Genomic DNA, 17391 nt, shown 5'->3' with positions numbered 1-17391 from the left:
AGCTATGTACCCATATTTCTTAAAGAAAAGGAAATCCATTAATTGAAGACATATTTCACTACTGCATTTAACTTGAAATCTAGCTTATAAGTGAATGAAGGAAATAACTTTCCCTCTACTATTCAAATTTTACTCTGAAGCAGTAGCCAGGATACATGCTCTCAGTTAAGAGTAAGCATTGTCAGTTCAGCTGCAGCCTGTGACTGCTTAAACTGTGTGCTGGTGACTTATGACAAATGTAGAGTAGCAAGAAGGTCACAGCTGAAAGCAAGTAATCTAGCCTCATCAGTGGATAGTTACCCAGACCTCCTGACAACAAGGATTCAAGCTAAAACTGAAGACAGGAAATCCCCTGTATTTTAGATTTATCAAGAGGCAGGTGGCTGAATTTGGAAAGCTCTAGTTTTTAAAGCTTGAACTTATTGGTTGTTAGCTTTAGTTTCTTAATGCCATCATTCCTCGACAAACCACCCAGGTTACTACTGAACTAAGGTATGCCACTATATTATAGTTTTGATTTGGTTTTGCTGATTTCACAGGATTGCTTAAAGAAAAAAAATAGTTATGTAAGGTAGTTGTGAGTTTTTCCAACTTTAGCTGAGCCTAAGATTTAATTCAGTGGAGAATTACCTCAATGACATACCATGGTTCTGGATTTTAAAACAGCAGACCTAGAAAAATGGTGCCACCTGAACTGATAAAGCTAATGTTCTAATTTTAGATGAGCACTGAGCAAGGAGGAAATCTGACCAAAAAATCTAACTGGATAGCTAACCTTGCCAAGAAGTGTATCAGGAAAAAGGAGAGGATTTACAAGAAATGTGGGTATGAGTCTTTGAAGTCAGGATAACATAGCATAAATTGAGAAGTACAAAAATATATATATAATCACCAATTAAACTTTACAAAACTGTTAAAATACAGTCCTAGGGGTCACCTTACCATAAAATTTATTGACCATTTCTGGCACAATGGTGATAGGTAGTAAAGTAACTTAGTAACAACCCCCAAATTAGCTGAATATTTAACTCAGTTTTCAAGAGGAAGTGTAACATCTACTGGGACGATAACACCGGGGAGAGAGGAACAAAAGTGTGACAGGCACGGTAAGTAATGGGGAAAAGGGCTGTACTGAAGCCCACCCTATTCATCTCCCTGGGGAATGTAAACTCCAGGATTTGCAGTGAAGGTTCATATCACATTTCTGGCTGCAGGTACATATAGCAGATATAGGGAGGGAGAGCATCATATAAGATTTAAAAGCGGTAGTAATGCTTATAAACAGAAAAGGTAAGGAAAAGATCCAGGCAATTTCATTTGCTGTCATGGGCTATTTCTTCTTCAGCAGCATGAAAAGATTTAGGAAACATCTTGAAAGGGAGAGTAATTAAAACATGAATGTTAAAGGAGGGTGTCATAAAGAGCAGTGCACATTTACCAGAGCTCTATGTGCCAGACTAATCTGAGAACTTTCTCTGAGAGCTTATTTTCTCGGCAAGAAAATGTAATATCTGTGTATCTGTCTGGATTTCTCCAACACATTAGATAGGGTGTTTCTTGAAAAAATTACTAGCTGGGTGGAAATGATGTGGATAAACACAGGAATTTTGAGGTAGGTGATGAGCTAGCTGAAGAGACGATAACTACATAGCATTTTGAGATTTCAAGGCCACTTTCTTATGGCTCACCTTTCGCTGTTTCTATTGGCAAACAAATGTTAGAACACATATGCAGGAGACATATTCCTTGTAAAAGAATTCTTTGGGAGGATGTCGAAACTGCAACATCTGGAAAGAAACTGTGGCTAAAATGAAAGTTCACACGCATAAACCAGTAACAAGAATTTCTGATGTGGGAGTTTGAAAGTTTCAGAGTACAGTAAAGGGTTTAAATGTTCAATGATCCATCAGCAGCTTCTGACTTAGTCAGCAGTGTTATTGTCATGCACTGTGAAGCACTAACAAGGTCACATTTCATGTCCTGTGGTCAGGTCTGGCTAATGTCTTTTAAAGCAAATGAGGTTAAATTACAATAGTTTAGCAAAGAGCCATTAGTGGTACTGGAGGCTTGGACAGCCTGTGCAGAGAGCAGACAGAATAATTTGTCTTACGTGGGAGAATGAAGGCAGGAATGGGACAGAACTGTTCTTCGTACAAACCAAGGTGGAGTAGAACTACAGGAGTTGAATGAGCCATGTCAGTAAATGAGGATGGCCTGGCCATGAATTAAGACAAGAGTTTTTGCCTCCAAAAGGAGGAGGTTCTGTGACAGCCTTCTAACACAAATAAGAGGGGGCAATGACTGTCTGCTTGCAAGGTAACACTTACAGATTCCTGACAAGTCCTGAGCAACACCACTCTGTGATGCTCTATGAGGCTGAATTCAGCCTCAATTCACAGCATTTCCCTGTGCCTTCTGACTCTGAAACTTCCTCAGATTTTGGTGCAGATTTACATTAGTCTGCAGTATCAACAATTAAAAAGCATTTCTGCATTAACTGGAGTCATCCACTAGTGAGAAAATTCTAAAATATTTTTCTGTATTTTGCTAAATATTTTTCTGAATAATCATTTTAATATTTTTTTCCTAAGGCTCTTAAAAAAGCCAGTACTGGAACAGGCCTGATAACAATCAAGGAATTAGCAAAGTGTTACCTGAGGAGCTGCAGGCTTGCACAAAACTGTGGAAATATTTATAAGTTAATGTTGGGTATTGGAAGATACATTTTTGAATTTAAAAAGAACTATGAGGAAGACGGTGTTTTTAAAAAATACTTAGCTACTGAACAGAAAAGGGGGCTAAAAATAATCACAGTTATTAGAGTGATCTGGAGCTACTTCAATATTTTCTTTATAAAACAGTGTTTAAATAATCTTTGAAGTAACAATATAAGGCATTGATCTATTTTAATTCTTTGTAGGAAAGATAGGAATGTAATACTGCTTTTGAAATCTCATATTTAACTTACCCAGACAGTCCTGCAAATACTAAATGACAATTCATAATCACTTTTTAAATTCAAAACTATGAAATTATAAATAAAATTTCTCCCCAATATTTGTGCATCCAAGATTTTGCAGATCCACTGTGGGCATGTCCTGAGCAAAAAAATCTCAGAAGTTTCAGTCTATGATGTGCTATGAGCATTGTTTTCCCCAGTGCTAAAAAAACCACTATGGAAGTGAAGGAAATGAATTTGACTTCATGCTGTGGAAAAATGTTTGGTTTTGACATTTCAACAACATTCATTAAAACAAAACGCTCCATTTTTTTTTTTTTTTAATCCACAGATTGTATCAAAATTTGTTGAATAAGCATTGTAAATCTGTATTCAGGTAAATAAACACTACAGAGACGTGGGACACACGCGCTTGTCACACTCTACTATTACAATGCTTCCTGTAGGGCTTATGGCTTAGGTCAGCCCAAGTCACCCAGATAAACCAAAACTTGTGGACTGAGAAACATCATGTGTCTAGTGACTTTTCCACTTTGGGACACTCTTAACAATCCATTCAGTTGTGATTCCATACCACTGGAGCAGTATCAATGCCAGAGATTGCTGATCGTGCTCCATTTACTGCTCTGGAATTAGCAATTTAAATTTTTTATTGCTTTGTCAGGTAAAAGGCCTTTACACTTGCAGTGGAAGAAAGTTCCAACTCCTGTTTCTGTAAGCAGGCAAAGTATCTTTTCCTCTGAATTCTGAGATAGCAAAGAATAAAATAAATTCTTTATATTAGCACCCAAGTACACAGTTAGAAGCCCAGACATCTCAACTGCATAAAGTTGTTGCAAATTAGAGGATGCTCTCTAAGTCACTGTAAATTGCACTGTCCTGTTGACTGCAAGGAAAGTATTTCAGCTAATATTATCGCAATATCTGGATAACTCAAAGCTTGTCATACTTCCACCTTTGTAAATGTAATACAGACAGTAAATACTTAATTCTAAGTTGGAAAAAGTCTTATTTTGTTTTGTTTTCTTTCTTTTGGCAGTGAATGAGACATAGATACAAGTAGTTGACTGATGGGTGCCTGCAGGATGCATGATGTCACTGCAAAGCTGATGTGATCATCTGCTGGTTTTAACTAATATTCACTGAAGGTTAGTCTTTGCTAGTTTTACTTAGTTTCTATGTATACTTTCTTGATTCATTGCAGTGTGAATACACGTGCAGGCAGGGACTAAAATGAATTTTCTCTTTTAGGAGCTTTTGAACTCTTAATCAAGACTGAAATACCAGAAGTATTCTGCTTTGCTGGAAACTTTGTTCTGATAGCTCACATGTGGCATAGGAACCACCTCCTCTTAGGGTAAAAGGTACAAACTGGTTACAACTAACATTTGTTTATCCTGTTTTTGACACATACAGGAAAAATAAGTTATTTCAGTATTTCCTCCTTTTTGGATTGGAATATTACTGCTTCTTTAAGCAACATTTATGAAGTAGATTTTGAATATTTTCAAGGATGAAAATGTATTTGGGAGCTATGGCAAACAAATCTCAACTGTATTCCAGGGTTTCTCTGCTAAAATCCCTGTTATCTGGTGTTTTTCCAGTTGCTTCCATGGGCCCAGAAACAACTTTTGCCTTGCAGTTCACAGAATGGGGAATATCAGAAGTTCTAGTACAGCGAGCAAGCCGGTAGAAATTTCAATTCCTTTAACATGCGATAGAAAAAGTAAAAAAATCTTTAGTTTCATTTTTTGCCCATGTTAGTACTTAATGGGGTAAAAAATTGCTGTGTTCTTTTCAGTCCAATAAGTCCTCAAATTTGGGTACTGCATTGCATCCACTTTCTTCTCCTCTCAGGATTTTTTCTCAGATTCTGTGAGGTTTTATGAGAGAGTTACAACTCAGACTAATGAATGTTTGAAATAAATCAGCCAAGAGATTCAAGTGATGGAAGAATTGTTGACAGTCATGATGCTCTCTGTGAGAAGAAAGGGAATAACTCAATCAAGTTTCAAGATGGCATCTGCTGATGGCAGTTTTGTGAGGGAGCAACATTCTGCATAAAATTAAATCTACCAGGGGCTGTGTCCAGGCTGTGGTAGTGGATTTCAATTCTCATAGTCTGTATAATCCATGGGCTGGATTAAGGATAATCTGACAAAAGAAACACCAAGTTTTTTGTTTTGTTTGTTGTTTGTTTTTTTTTTTTAAACATGTCTCATTTTCCCTGCCTGAGTCACCGAGCAGCTGCATAGGCCATTGCAGCAATACAGAAGCAGCTGCAGGCCAGACACGAGTGAGGGAGAGGGAGAAGGAGGAACCAGGGAGAAATAAAGCAGGTACTGCTGTTGAGTGGAGTTGTTGCTCAGGCTCTGGCTCCTAGGAAGGGAAAGGAATGTCTGCCTCGAAGGTCCTGGCAGGATACACACTCAGCTGACATGGCCTGGAAACATGCAGTTCCATGATTCAGTCCGTAGTCTCCATTGACTACACTGAGAGCTTGTGTAGCTCTTCAGTGATGGACACCCTCACCAAAACAGCTGCAGCGAAGTTAAGAGGAGCCTGAATTTCATACTTCATCTTTAGAGAGCCACACTTGGATCTATAACCTGAATCTAAAGGTGAAACATGCTTTGACTTGTGGCCCTTCATTCTTGCCAGTATTAATGGGCTGGAGTTGTATACTTTTTAATATGGTATGACAGGAATTGGTAGAACAGTTAGGACAGCTTGCTGGATATACAAATTTTCTAATATTGGCCCCAGTTTCTTAATGCATTTTGTGGGTGCTGGAAAAGTATCCACCATTTTTACTCTGCTGCAAAAAAGCTCAAAAAAGAAAAAGCTCAAAGTGTCTAACAAGAAGAAGGCACACATTGATGGCCAGAGCCATCTCGATACAGAATATCTCAAAACTGAAGTGACCTGCAAGGATCACTATTTTATTTTTCAACTTCAGGTGTCATCTTTAGAAATTTTGATATTCTCCAGTGAGACTTGGAATATCTTCCAGCGGAAATCCTGTTTCAAGAAACCAGGATGTTTTGCCATGTTTCAATCAGCACCCAGTGCAGGAAGTTTGCTCCATATGCAGAGAAGAGGCTGTGAAGTGGTAGTGCAAATTACTTCCTTTATTATCTTAAGTAAGGGAAAATGGTGACAAATTGCAACACACAAAATTCAGATAAAACATGAAGAAAAATGTTCATTTCAGGAGGGAGGTAGAATCTCTATTGTGAGAGATTTTCAAGAATTTATACAAAACCTTGACTGACCTGGCATGGTCTGAGCTATAATCCCATTTCAAGCAGGAGACTGAATTGTGCCATGCCTAGAGATCTCTTCCAGGCAACATTTCCATGGTCTTGCACTATGTCACTTCACTTTCAATTGACTGATTTCTCTGACAGTATCTGAACATCTTTTTCAGAGCCTGTCATAATAATTGAACTTAATAATTCTGGAGATTTTGATGTTACTGTAGTCCATATGAATAACTAGGACATTCGGGAAAACTTTCTGTAAATTCTTCTCTATTGAACAGTTATCTAGCAGTTTTTGATCTGTACGTGAACTTTTTAAATACTATTTGTATATTAAAATTTGTGTCCTGCTTTGTTGCTGGCATACTGGTTATCTGAAATCCATGAGGTCTTCATCATGTTGAAGAATTGTAGTCTGTGGAAATGAATATCAGTGTTTTAAAAAAAATTCTGTCTGTAAAACCTTGCACCTTGCACACTTCAATGATATTTTTCTTTACCCGTGAGCTTTTAAAATACTTTTTGAAACGCTATTTGCACTTTAAAATATTTCTACTTTGAAATCTACTATGCAAATAGTTCCTTTCATAAAATCAAGAAAATAGAATGTTAAATATGTATAGGAATAGTTGCCAGATGGCCAGAGCAACAGTCTGGAGCTACTAAATGGAAAACATTCTTCTTTATTAGTTCAAGGCAAAAACATATCTGTTAGGCACAGCCCTAAGTCAGGTATTTAGCCATAAAACACCTCCAAGTTCCCCAAGAGACAGTCAGGAAATTACCTTTAATCCTACTGAGCCAGGGCACGTCTGTGGTTAGGTTGAGAGAGAGGTGTACCTTCCTCTCTTTCCTATTTCTGCAGTCTAAAGTACAGCACAGTTCCAGAGGGTGGGGAGGTAAAGTCTCTGTATATTTAGTCTCAAATTCTCTGGCTTTCTCTTCTAATTTATGGTACCCTTATGTAAGAACAAATTAGTAAAATTTTTTTATGTCTCTTTCTTCTTCTTTCTTCATTATTTTGTCCTAAACTTTTAATTGGCTACCTTGAAGCTGTATCAAGAGAAAGCTATGACATAGAAATAATCATGGCATTATTGAATTAATGTACACTTCTTTTAGATCAATGTACATTTTATTTATATTAAATTGTTGTCAACCATGACAAATCCTTATAAAGTGTTCAAAACAGATCATGTGCCTTAGTAAAAAATGGAATACTCAGATATCTTTTTAAACCTCTTTAGATGTTTATAGAAGATTTATAATATTTTTCAAAAGAACAGATAATTTTTATAGTGCACCAGATTAACACAGATTTTTTATAGCATGAATCACTAAAGAAAAATAATCAAAACCTGCCCTGCCTCACTTGTGAGCTACTGAGGACTGTTCATGCACTGTGTAATGCTTTATTGAAGAGAATGTTGCAAGTGAAAGAAGCTGCACAAGTTTAATAATGTAGCTGATTATTTATATATGGTTACTTTTCAATGACAGTACAATAAAAATATTAGGGCACAAATTAATTTTAAGTTGTAATATTCCTTTGAACAAGTCAGCATTGTAGATGATTCAGTAGTCTTCTGAAATCAGAAGTTCATAAACCCCTCCAAAGTGTCTATTTTGAAATTAGAGATTAGTCTGCATTCTCTGAAGGTTCATATAATTTCTTTCTCTTAAGAAGAGTATTATTACTTTTCCTCTTTCTTTTTATTTCAGAGCTGCCTCCCAGCTATCTGTACCTTGCACTGTTGCCTGACAGTCTGCTCCAAAGACAGATTCTACTTTTGCTACTCTTCGGGAGGTTTTATCATTGTCATGGTTTGACCCTGGCACAATGCCAGGGCCCCCATGAAAGGGTGTATTTCCAAAAATGGTTGCTGTGAGATGTGACCCGGGAACAGAACAAAGCAGGCTCCCATTTAGGGATGGAGGGAAAAACACAACACTTTATTCATCACAAATCTAGAAAGGAATACATACAAAGCTAAGAATGAAAACCTTCCAAATACATTCCTCCTCCCTCCTCCCTTTTCTCCACAGATTCACCACCCCTCAAACAATCCACCCTCAAATCCATCAGGGAGAGAGGAGTCCTCCCTTGCACCATAGCTTCCCCGGAAGCACAATTAAAACCTCCTGTGCTTCTGTGTCACTCATGGCCCCACCCAGAGGACATCGGCCCTCGTGACTTCTTCCCTCCATGTCCAGTGCTCTCACCACTGGACACAGGCCAGGACTGCTTTTAGGGTTCCCCGTTTAAAGATGCTCCACCCAGTTCCAAAAGCAGCAGTCTCTCAACTTCAGGACACCAGTCCCCCCCAAATTTCACCCCCTGGGGCCGAGGGGCCTCATGAACAGAGATCTTCCTCTCCGTGGAGACAGAGGGCATCTCACACCCTCCTCAGTTGTCTCTGTTCACGCCGCTGCTTCACTCTTGACTCCCAGGTGTTGCCTCCCCCTAAATACAGTCTCTGGGTCTTAGGAAAAACACGGGTGTGTCCATGGCCATACAAGAGTCCAGCCCAAGGCCACTCCATCATCTCTTCCCACCTAGGATTCTTCTCTCCTCTTCCAGCTTTCCTCACGCTTGCCCATTTCATCTCTCATCTCTCTCTCCTCATTCTGATTCAGGAGGATTTAGTATTTGTAAGGCTTCCATTATTCTACAAAGGGGTTAAAATCTTCCCTTCTGTCTGCCCAGGACTCCCACAGCTGCCGGGCACCTTCTCTCGCTGCATCCCCCGCTTCTGGCTGGCCGTGCTGCCCGCACAATCTCTGTCTCTCTCTCCCGGGGGGGCTGCCCAGACATCCCAGGTCTCCTCCACCCCTGCACGGTCTCCTCCACCCCTGCACCTTTTGGGGCTCTGGCCTCCTCCCCACAGGCCGCATGGCCTCCCCCTCCCCCACCCAGACGCAGCTGGGCAGGGGAGAGGTCCAGATTCCACTCACAAACGAAGGATTCCCAAAGAGGAAATTCTCTGGGAATCTCCTGCTTTTAACCCCTGTGTCTTCTCAGAGGCACATCCAAATCTCAGTGGCCAGCACAGCTGCCATTTTCAGATCTGGCCACTGATTGGCCTGACCTAGACCTTTCCAGAAACACACTTCCGGGCCAAACCACGACAATCATCTAGAGTAAAATTAACTCTAGATGTATATTTTATAGTAAGTACATATTTATTAGAGGACTGAAATCAGACAAAATCAATGTGCTCTGAAGGCCATGTCTACATAGAAAATGAAGATGTGGATGCAATTTGCGCTAGTTTTAATAAAATAAATCCAGGAAAAAATACAATAGTTCAGTTTTCAGCATAAGCTAACATCCCAATGGGCGTGGACTGACTCTGCAAACATCTTTAGCAACAGGCTATATTCATGCATGCTTGTAGAAACCTGGGCAGTGTGGAGTTAATGCATTGCTGTGCCTCAAACACCAGTGGCCAATCAAGTGAACAACTTAGAACAGTATGTGGTTGGACATGGGGGCTGTACAGAGGTATGGCAGCACCTTTTTGGGGCCAGACTCTCTCTCCTGGTTCATCCACAACAAAAAGGACAGTGCAAGTGCAGAGGTGGGGTCAAGAAGTGGGTATGCACTGAACACCAGAAGTCAATCCAGTAGACGGGGATTGACACCACCAAGAGACAGTCAACAGCTCATGGCCCATGCACAGAAAGGTCCAGAAGAATGGACTGCACATGCTCACTCATTTACATGAAGAGCAAGAAACCTAATCCCAAGAGAGGGCAAACTTGCCCTCAGGACCCTGGGCACCCTTTTGACTGAATCAATGGACCCAGGGCTGGTGATCTTCTTTCCTCTCCTGTCTCACTATATGATGCCTCTTTCACACTCTGCTTCTTGCCTCTAACTTTTTATTCTTTTATTTCACCTATTATTAGCAGATAGGCACAAAATATATACCAATTTCCATGCCAAGTGTGTAGTTTGTTAATAAAAGATAGTGATATTGGCTATTTGGAGCCCTTTTGGTTTTTGCTATGCTCTTTTGACCATGGGTATCTATGCATCCTACTGTTCCATGTAGAAGCGGGATGCAACATTTTTACTGGTTTCATAGGCAGAATGATATATCATCATTTTCTTGCAGGGACATCCTTAACCTTAGAGTAGTAATGTTTTCATAAACTTAGAGAAATACTGCTTGTGGCTAGATGATATTTGCATACATGCAAAATTTCTGCCAGGTCATTTCCATAGAAGCTTCTCACAGTCACTGAATACTGGATGAGCCCAGTATTAAGCACAGGTTAAAGAAAAAAAGGAAAACACTTCCTCAAATCTCTTTATTGCTACTGTGCAATAGGCAACTTTTTGTTGTATAAAAATTTGTTTATCAATTATCATTGATAAGCACCTTACCTGCTGATTGCCATTTTTGAAGGTTACTTTGCTAATTTACCTTGTTCCTTTTGAACTTCCAACCACTTCTTCTCGCATCTCAGGTACAAGTTTCTGCCTCAACACTTAGAGACATAGACAGTTCATTTACAGGCATGGTCTGAGAGAGGGTAGGCAGGAATGGATGCAAATGTAAACCTCCTTCAGGCATTTCTAAAAAGGGAATTCTCTTCAGAAGGAGAAGGAAATCTCTTCTCCTTTTTTGCAATTCATTTCCACTCCCTTCTCCAGATGTTTATGTCCCTTGGGCTGAATATTGAATCAACAATTTGTGTGACGGAACACAGAGTTAGCCACCAACAAAATTCATTTGAAAGAAAGAAAAATAAATATCTGATTGGTCTTACAATGAAAAATAAATAGCCTTCCTCTGAAATGTGGGGCTTGAGTATTCTTTCCAATGGTTGTTCTCCAGAGTTTAGTAGATTTGCACATTATAGTACAAAATCCTGCTAATTTCTAACTCTAGATGAAATGAAGAGTTTAATCATCATTTTAGAAGTCAGAGATTTGCATCTTCTGAGACTGGCTATACTATGGCATTTAATATTGAATATTATATCATATCATACCATATAATATCATATTAGATTTTTTTTTTCTGTATAAGGCTGCTAAGTGCAAAGTACGAGGGGCATGCATTTAGAATATATCTACCTAATTCATGCTGCATTCATTAATTTCACAGTACAAGTTTTTTTACTGCGATTATTAATTCACTAGTAAAATAGAAATAGAGAAATACAAATAAAAATATACAAATATTATAAACAGAAAATCCTCACAAAATTTCAACACAGGCAGTTGTCAACACTGACACTAAAAAGGATTATCTGCTGGCTTTTTTTAGATATTCAAACATAAGGAAAATCTGTTGAGGACAAATAAATGAAAGGAGACAAGCTAGAACACTGGCATCACAACAAAGGCGATTAGCAGCCACAGATGGCACAGGGAGGTGAAAAAGGCCAGGGTAGGATTTCAATATCACTTCTGTGCAAACTGAGTCCCAGAGCAGAGTGATCTGCTCTGTGATTACACTCAAAAGGAACAGGAAGACAGAAGGTGGTTTCACAACCCAGCTTAAAGTGCATTCCCTGACACTGACTTCATCTTGTAGGACAGGCTGCTGTGGTCTCTGTGGCTTTATTCCAGCCCTTGTTTGTTTTCTCATGTCTTTGATGCTTTTGTCAGCAGCAAGAGGATGTACCAATCGAAAGGGTGTCAAGGATGTTGAGAGGGAGAGCATGAGGAGCAGCAGCTTGTGTGCTACTGGCTGAGACAGTATCACAGTCCCCAACCTTTTAAAGGTGGGCATGGACAGAAAGTCTGTTACAATACCCACAGAAGTTCCAGGGAGTTTAGAGCAATGGCAGATTAAAATACATTAAATAATACATTTTGGCTCATCCAGGCATAAGTTTTTCCCCATATTTAACTTTTGCTTTTAGGGCATTCAGTTCAGAAAATAAAAGAAGAAAACTAATCTGTTTTGGTCTGCCTGTTGTGCTAAAGAAGGACCAGGCAGGTCTTTTCTACCTCTATGAAATGGATTCCATGATCTCTGCAGATAGCCTGCTACAGGGCTTTGCTCCTCTGAGAATTACAAAGTCATTTCCTAAATCCATCCTGTGGCTCTGATTGCCAGTAGAACTGGTTGTCATCCTTGCAGTACCATTACTGTGTCTTTCTTTTCTCCCTCCCCTTCCAGCTGCCCTCCTGTCTGTCCTTCTGCATCCTAATCTGCCACTCTTAGTCATGTATCTAATTCCTTCATAGTGTTTTCCAGCCTCTCAGTTCGGTGCAACCCACCAACTTTATAGAAATATTCTATTATTTTCCTTGAATTTCAGGAAGTTATTAACCAAACCCAGTAAATGTATTTATGGGATTCTGAGAGAAATGTATCGCCACTTCAGAAAAAATAATGACTAATGGCTTTGAGAATCACTCTTCAAACATGTGTACACCTTGTGATCATTTCCTCTACTCCACATTTCCTTGGCTTGCATGTGGAAATTTCACCACAACAATGTCAAAAGACTTATAGAGACATAAAGCCAAACAATACCATGTGTTGGCTTTCCTTTACCATCTACCATGAGAAAGAGGAGAATTATTTAAGTGGCTGAAAAGCATAATGGCAAATATGGTAGCACTATGTAATTATATATATTACACTCTTCATGTTCTGTTTTGTCCTGTCATTAGAGGTCTGGGGGTGGATGTTGTCTACATTTCTTAGACATACGGTTTTATTTAACTGTGGTAAACCAGCAATTTCAACTGGAGGACGCATCTTCCTGATCAGGAGTGGCCTGATGCTCTTGCCTAGGCCGCAGGAGAAGACTTTATCCAGTTAATCCTTGTCACTAATGGGAGGCTGCACATGCTACTATGAAATTTTGTCCAACAAACCTTCTGCAAATGAAGTCATAAAAGGGTTTCCATACCATGAGTGCAGAACTAGGCAAAGAATTCACCATGCAGATTACAGTAAGAAAAAATAGTAAAGACCAAGGGCTGTATGAGAGAATGGGAAGGCAGCATTGCTTCACAGATGCAGCACAGAAAAAGTGAGCCTTTGAAGCATTTGAAACTGCAGTAAATTTTAAAATAAAAGTTAAAGAGCCCCTGTCATTATCATAAATAAACTTGTTTTCTCAGTGTTTACATTATCTACATTATCCTCTCGGAAGAAATCAGGATTTGCTAAAAGTACATCACACCAAAATTGGGACTTTGGGACAGCAATTTTTATTATTTTATATAAAATTTTCACTGAAATAACTGTGCTGTGCAAATTTCTGTCACTGCATTGTTCATGAGCCAAACATTTTTTATTTTACTATGTATTTTCCTGCTTCCTCATCTGTCTCCCAAAGTGTTACAGCATCTCTAATGTTCTCTTCAAGAAAAAGAAAAGGCAAGATTATTATTTGGGTAAAGCCAGCAAAAAGGAGGTAACAAACCTTAAAATATTTTAAAATTAAGCTAAATAGGATCACACTAATGTGTGGATATCTGCTACTTGTTCCCAAAATGCATTCATACACAGTGGTGCATGACAAAGATGAAAATATGAAAATTTGGAGAAATTTTTTAACCTACAAATCATAGTAGCTCCAGAAAATGATGCTATGTAGTGGCTATGACTCCAAAGACAATACAAATACAATGCCAGATATCATTATGGAAAGTAACATTGTGTTCTACAGCAGTTTGGAATGGAGCATGAAATGGAAGTTAGGAACAGAGCAAGGACCCCAAGCTTTTGATCCTTTCCCGTGCTGCATCCCTTGCCTGAGAGCAGGGAGGCAACTCCCCAGGGATATATCTTGAAGTGACAGCCTCTTATCCATTATCTGAAGGGCAAGCAAGCCAGCCCTTCTGAATACACACCCAAGACTCCAAAGACTGCTAGGATTTTTGGGTGCTAACTTGTTAGACACCATGTTGTGCCATTTTCCAGAGTGCTTTTCAGCAAAGCTCTTTCCACCAGCAACAGGGTGTCTTGGCACATTCAAAATCCCTGGGCATGCTTGGCTGCATCTCTGGGTGCTTTGGACATACGTGCATGCTGTGCCAGGCTGTGGCTGGATGAACACAACCTGCCTCTGCTCAGAGGGATACTTCAGCCTGGCAGGCCAGCTGGGCTGCAGTGGGACACTGCCACAGGTCTGATGAATCTGACACTGCCACTCTGAATCTGGCCTGTGTCCCAATAGCCACAACTGTGGAACCAACAGGCCAGTTTTTAATCCCACTAGATATAGTTTGAAATATCTCTAAAAATAGGATGTGGGAAGCAAACGCAGTGCTGTTACATGTAAGACTGATCAAATAATAACACTTGAGCATGATTCAGTGTCCAAGGCCATGAGCTATTCCATGTTTCTGCTTAGTGTAAGCTGTCCGTCTGTGGGTTCCACCCACTTGCTGTAGTCACAGTGAAATCATTCTTCATTTACTATTAATTATCTTTAAAGAATATTCTTCTGGAATGTAGTTCCTCAAACATGCACAGTTAAGCCTTCAATAATTCTATCTTTCATATATTTTTTTTTAAATTTAGATATATTTCTGCTATAATACTACGAGGAACATCTTTCTTGTTAAAACTGAGTTGAACATTTCTTAGCCTTCTTTTATTAAATATAAGTTTAAAATAGAGACTCCCTCTGATTTCTCACTGGTATGTTGTTCCCAAAGCAATGCAAGTCTTCCAACAGAAAACAAATAAATCTTAATTTAACCTTAGTACAGTCTGCCATCTGGTTTTGTTTTGCACAACAAATATTGTGTATAATTTAATTTTTCTTTCCTTTATATATTCTACTAGTTTGTCTTTAGCTGTACCCACATTTAAGACTGATGTTTCATATATATTTTTTTATCAACAAAGACACCACTCACTCTCCAGAGCTTCCTTGTTTCTTTCTGAATCTGTTTTTGACTTTGGAATCAACCTCTACAAGACCCATTAGGAATGTTCCATATTGTTTCAGTACCCCACTTTTCCTTATATCCTACACAGTTACCAGGTCACTGCATGCTGTTGCTGTTTTTTTTATTAGATGCAGTTTGAGATGCAATCATCTTTCTGCTCCATGAGTCCTTTCTGATTCCAAAACCATCTGTATGCAGAGATGGGCTTTTTTTGGATAGACTCATATAAGTAATAATTTCAAATCTCTAAATGTCCAGGTACTGATTGGAAGGAAATAGTCACTCTATGAATGTTCTAAATAATAACACTCCCATTCTGCTGTAGTGTTTCTGCAGTTAAGCAATGGCAGCTGTTTGTGACATGTATTTATCTAATTTTATTATTTATTAAATATGGTTAAAATTCATTACATTGGACGACAAATTTTGACATACATCTAAGGAAGTGGAATGTGTTTAGTGAAAATTTTATTTTCTGCAAATCATCAAAACTTCCATAAATTTGTAAAACTAATAACATTCTGAGGTGTTGTGAGGTGACCCATCACCTCCTAGAGGCTGGGTACCGTAGTGAAAGAAGCAAGATGAAAAAATATTGGCAGGGAAACTGAGGGTGCTTTGCCCTGGCATCTCTGCCTTACAAAATTAAATTACAACGTTGGTCATAAACCTCAGGAAAATTACCTACAATGAGTACAGCAACTGCTTTTGAGGGCATGGTGTGGGGACTGGAAGATAACATACCTCTCTGTTTTAATGTACGTGGAAGAGGTGCTGCTTGGCTTCTTGGCTGTCTAAACACTTCTGTGGCACTGGAGCCAGGTAAGCTGCCAAAGAATGGGAGAGCAGCAAGGGCACATTCCTACCACTGAATTCAATACCAGTAAGAGAGAAATCCCCATGACTGGGTATGAGAAAACCACGAGGGACTAATTAAATTAGCATCTGAATTTTGTATGTGAAAGAAACTGGGTCTAATGCACAATTTTAGAAGTTTGTTATGTATATAGTTTGTACATATGACTATTCTACTACTAGCTTGGGATTTATGCAGTGGATTCCCAGACCCTTTTCAGTTCATAAATTAACACACTGGACTGAGTCCAAGCAAGTGCTCTGTCTGAGTTGAAGCCCAGTGCCTTTAGAGAGCACTCGTCAGCTTTCTGGCAGGCACAGCCCTGGCCTTGCACTGCGGTGCTTCCAGGGGTCACTGCTGCAGGGCAGATCACACAAATACACCATCCCATGCTTGCTTTTCTAAACAGAGGCCTTAAGCACAAGGGTACAGAATATTCTGTAATGTGTAATAACTCATGATTTATTCCCCCCTCCTCCTTTTTTGAAAACTTAGTATTTTGCAACAAAGGCTTGAAGAGCTGCTGTACTCCACGAGTATCGGGAGGAGCTGTGTGGATCAGCACTGCATTCAGCTGGTAAAGGAAGATTTTCTACAACCACTCCTTTATTTGTTCCAGGTTATGCTGAATATATATCAAATGTGTATAAAGTGAACTTAACAGCAAGGACCTGTGTGCAGGACCTAGCCCTACATTCCTGGACTGGCCCAAAGTATTTTCTTTTGCCTGCTCTCTTTCCATCACCCTGTGTACTTTGACACGGTAGAGCTTCAAAAGGACAGGTGCAGAGTGCCTCACTCTAGCAGAGAAAGTCTGATAGAAGCTGCTGATATAAATCTCTGCAGACTGAGGTGAAATCCAGGTCTTTTCTTTCCTCAGTGAGGACAGTAGCCAGGTGAGAGATGGGTGCCACTATCATAGTCTTCTTTGCCTCCTTCTACAGTTTTTAAATGAAGAAATGTCACTATTCCACCTTAAAATCTTTTAGCCAAAACACATTCAGCTTAAGCAGATGGACATGTGGATTTCAAATGAGTGATAGGATAGGTGTCTCAGTCTATAGTTTACTGAGCTCTGAAGAGTTTCTGGGACTATGAATCCAGATACCTACAATCTTCAAAGTAAAAGAACAAATTTTTTTATGAAACCTGCATACTTTTAGCTTTAAGTGATCTGAGCATTGAAATGGCCTTTTCTCAATCACAGCTTGGGATTTATGAAGCTTAATTCCATTTAAGTGTCATATTAAATGCATAAGCCTCTTCCTGGATTTTAGCCAGCCTCCAGGCTAGGAAGCTATTTGCCCTAGTGGTTTAATGGGTATCTTACTGTGTGAAAGTTATCAGCATGCTGTAAAACAGAAAAAGTAAACCAAGTTCTCTCAGTTTCACACAAAAATTCCCTTAACTTCCTGAGGCCCTGTAACATTTA

The 17391-nt window shown here is 39.3% G+C and overlaps 1 long non-coding RNA gene across 5 annotated transcripts; it reads left to right on the top strand.

Annotated features, from left to right (window-relative positions):
- Window positions 1–270: 270 nt before the first annotated feature.
- Window positions 271–7637, top strand: LOC135294117 (uncharacterized). 5 transcript variants are annotated; one of them, XR_010356272.1, is made up of 5 exons: window positions 271–492; window positions 1034–1106; window positions 3999–4107; window positions 4211–4323; window positions 4817–7637. It is a non-coding gene; the product is annotated as an uncharacterized LOC135294117 (long non-coding RNA). The 5 variants fall into 5 exon arrangements; XR_010356269.1 differs by having other exon boundaries at window positions 4564–7637; XR_010356270.1 differs by having other exon boundaries at window positions 272–492; window positions 5919–7637.
- The last annotated feature ends 9754 nt before the right edge of the window (window positions 7638–17391 follow it).

Source organism: Passer domesticus, chromosome 2, assembly GCF_036417665.1.
Source record: "Passer domesticus isolate bPasDom1 chromosome 2, bPasDom1.hap1, whole genome shotgun sequence".
NCBI lineage: Eukaryota > Metazoa > Chordata > Aves > Passeriformes > Passeridae > Passer > Passer domesticus.
The sequence above is the reverse complement of the archived record's forward strand: the minus strand, read 5'-3'. Positions and strand labels throughout refer to the sequence as shown.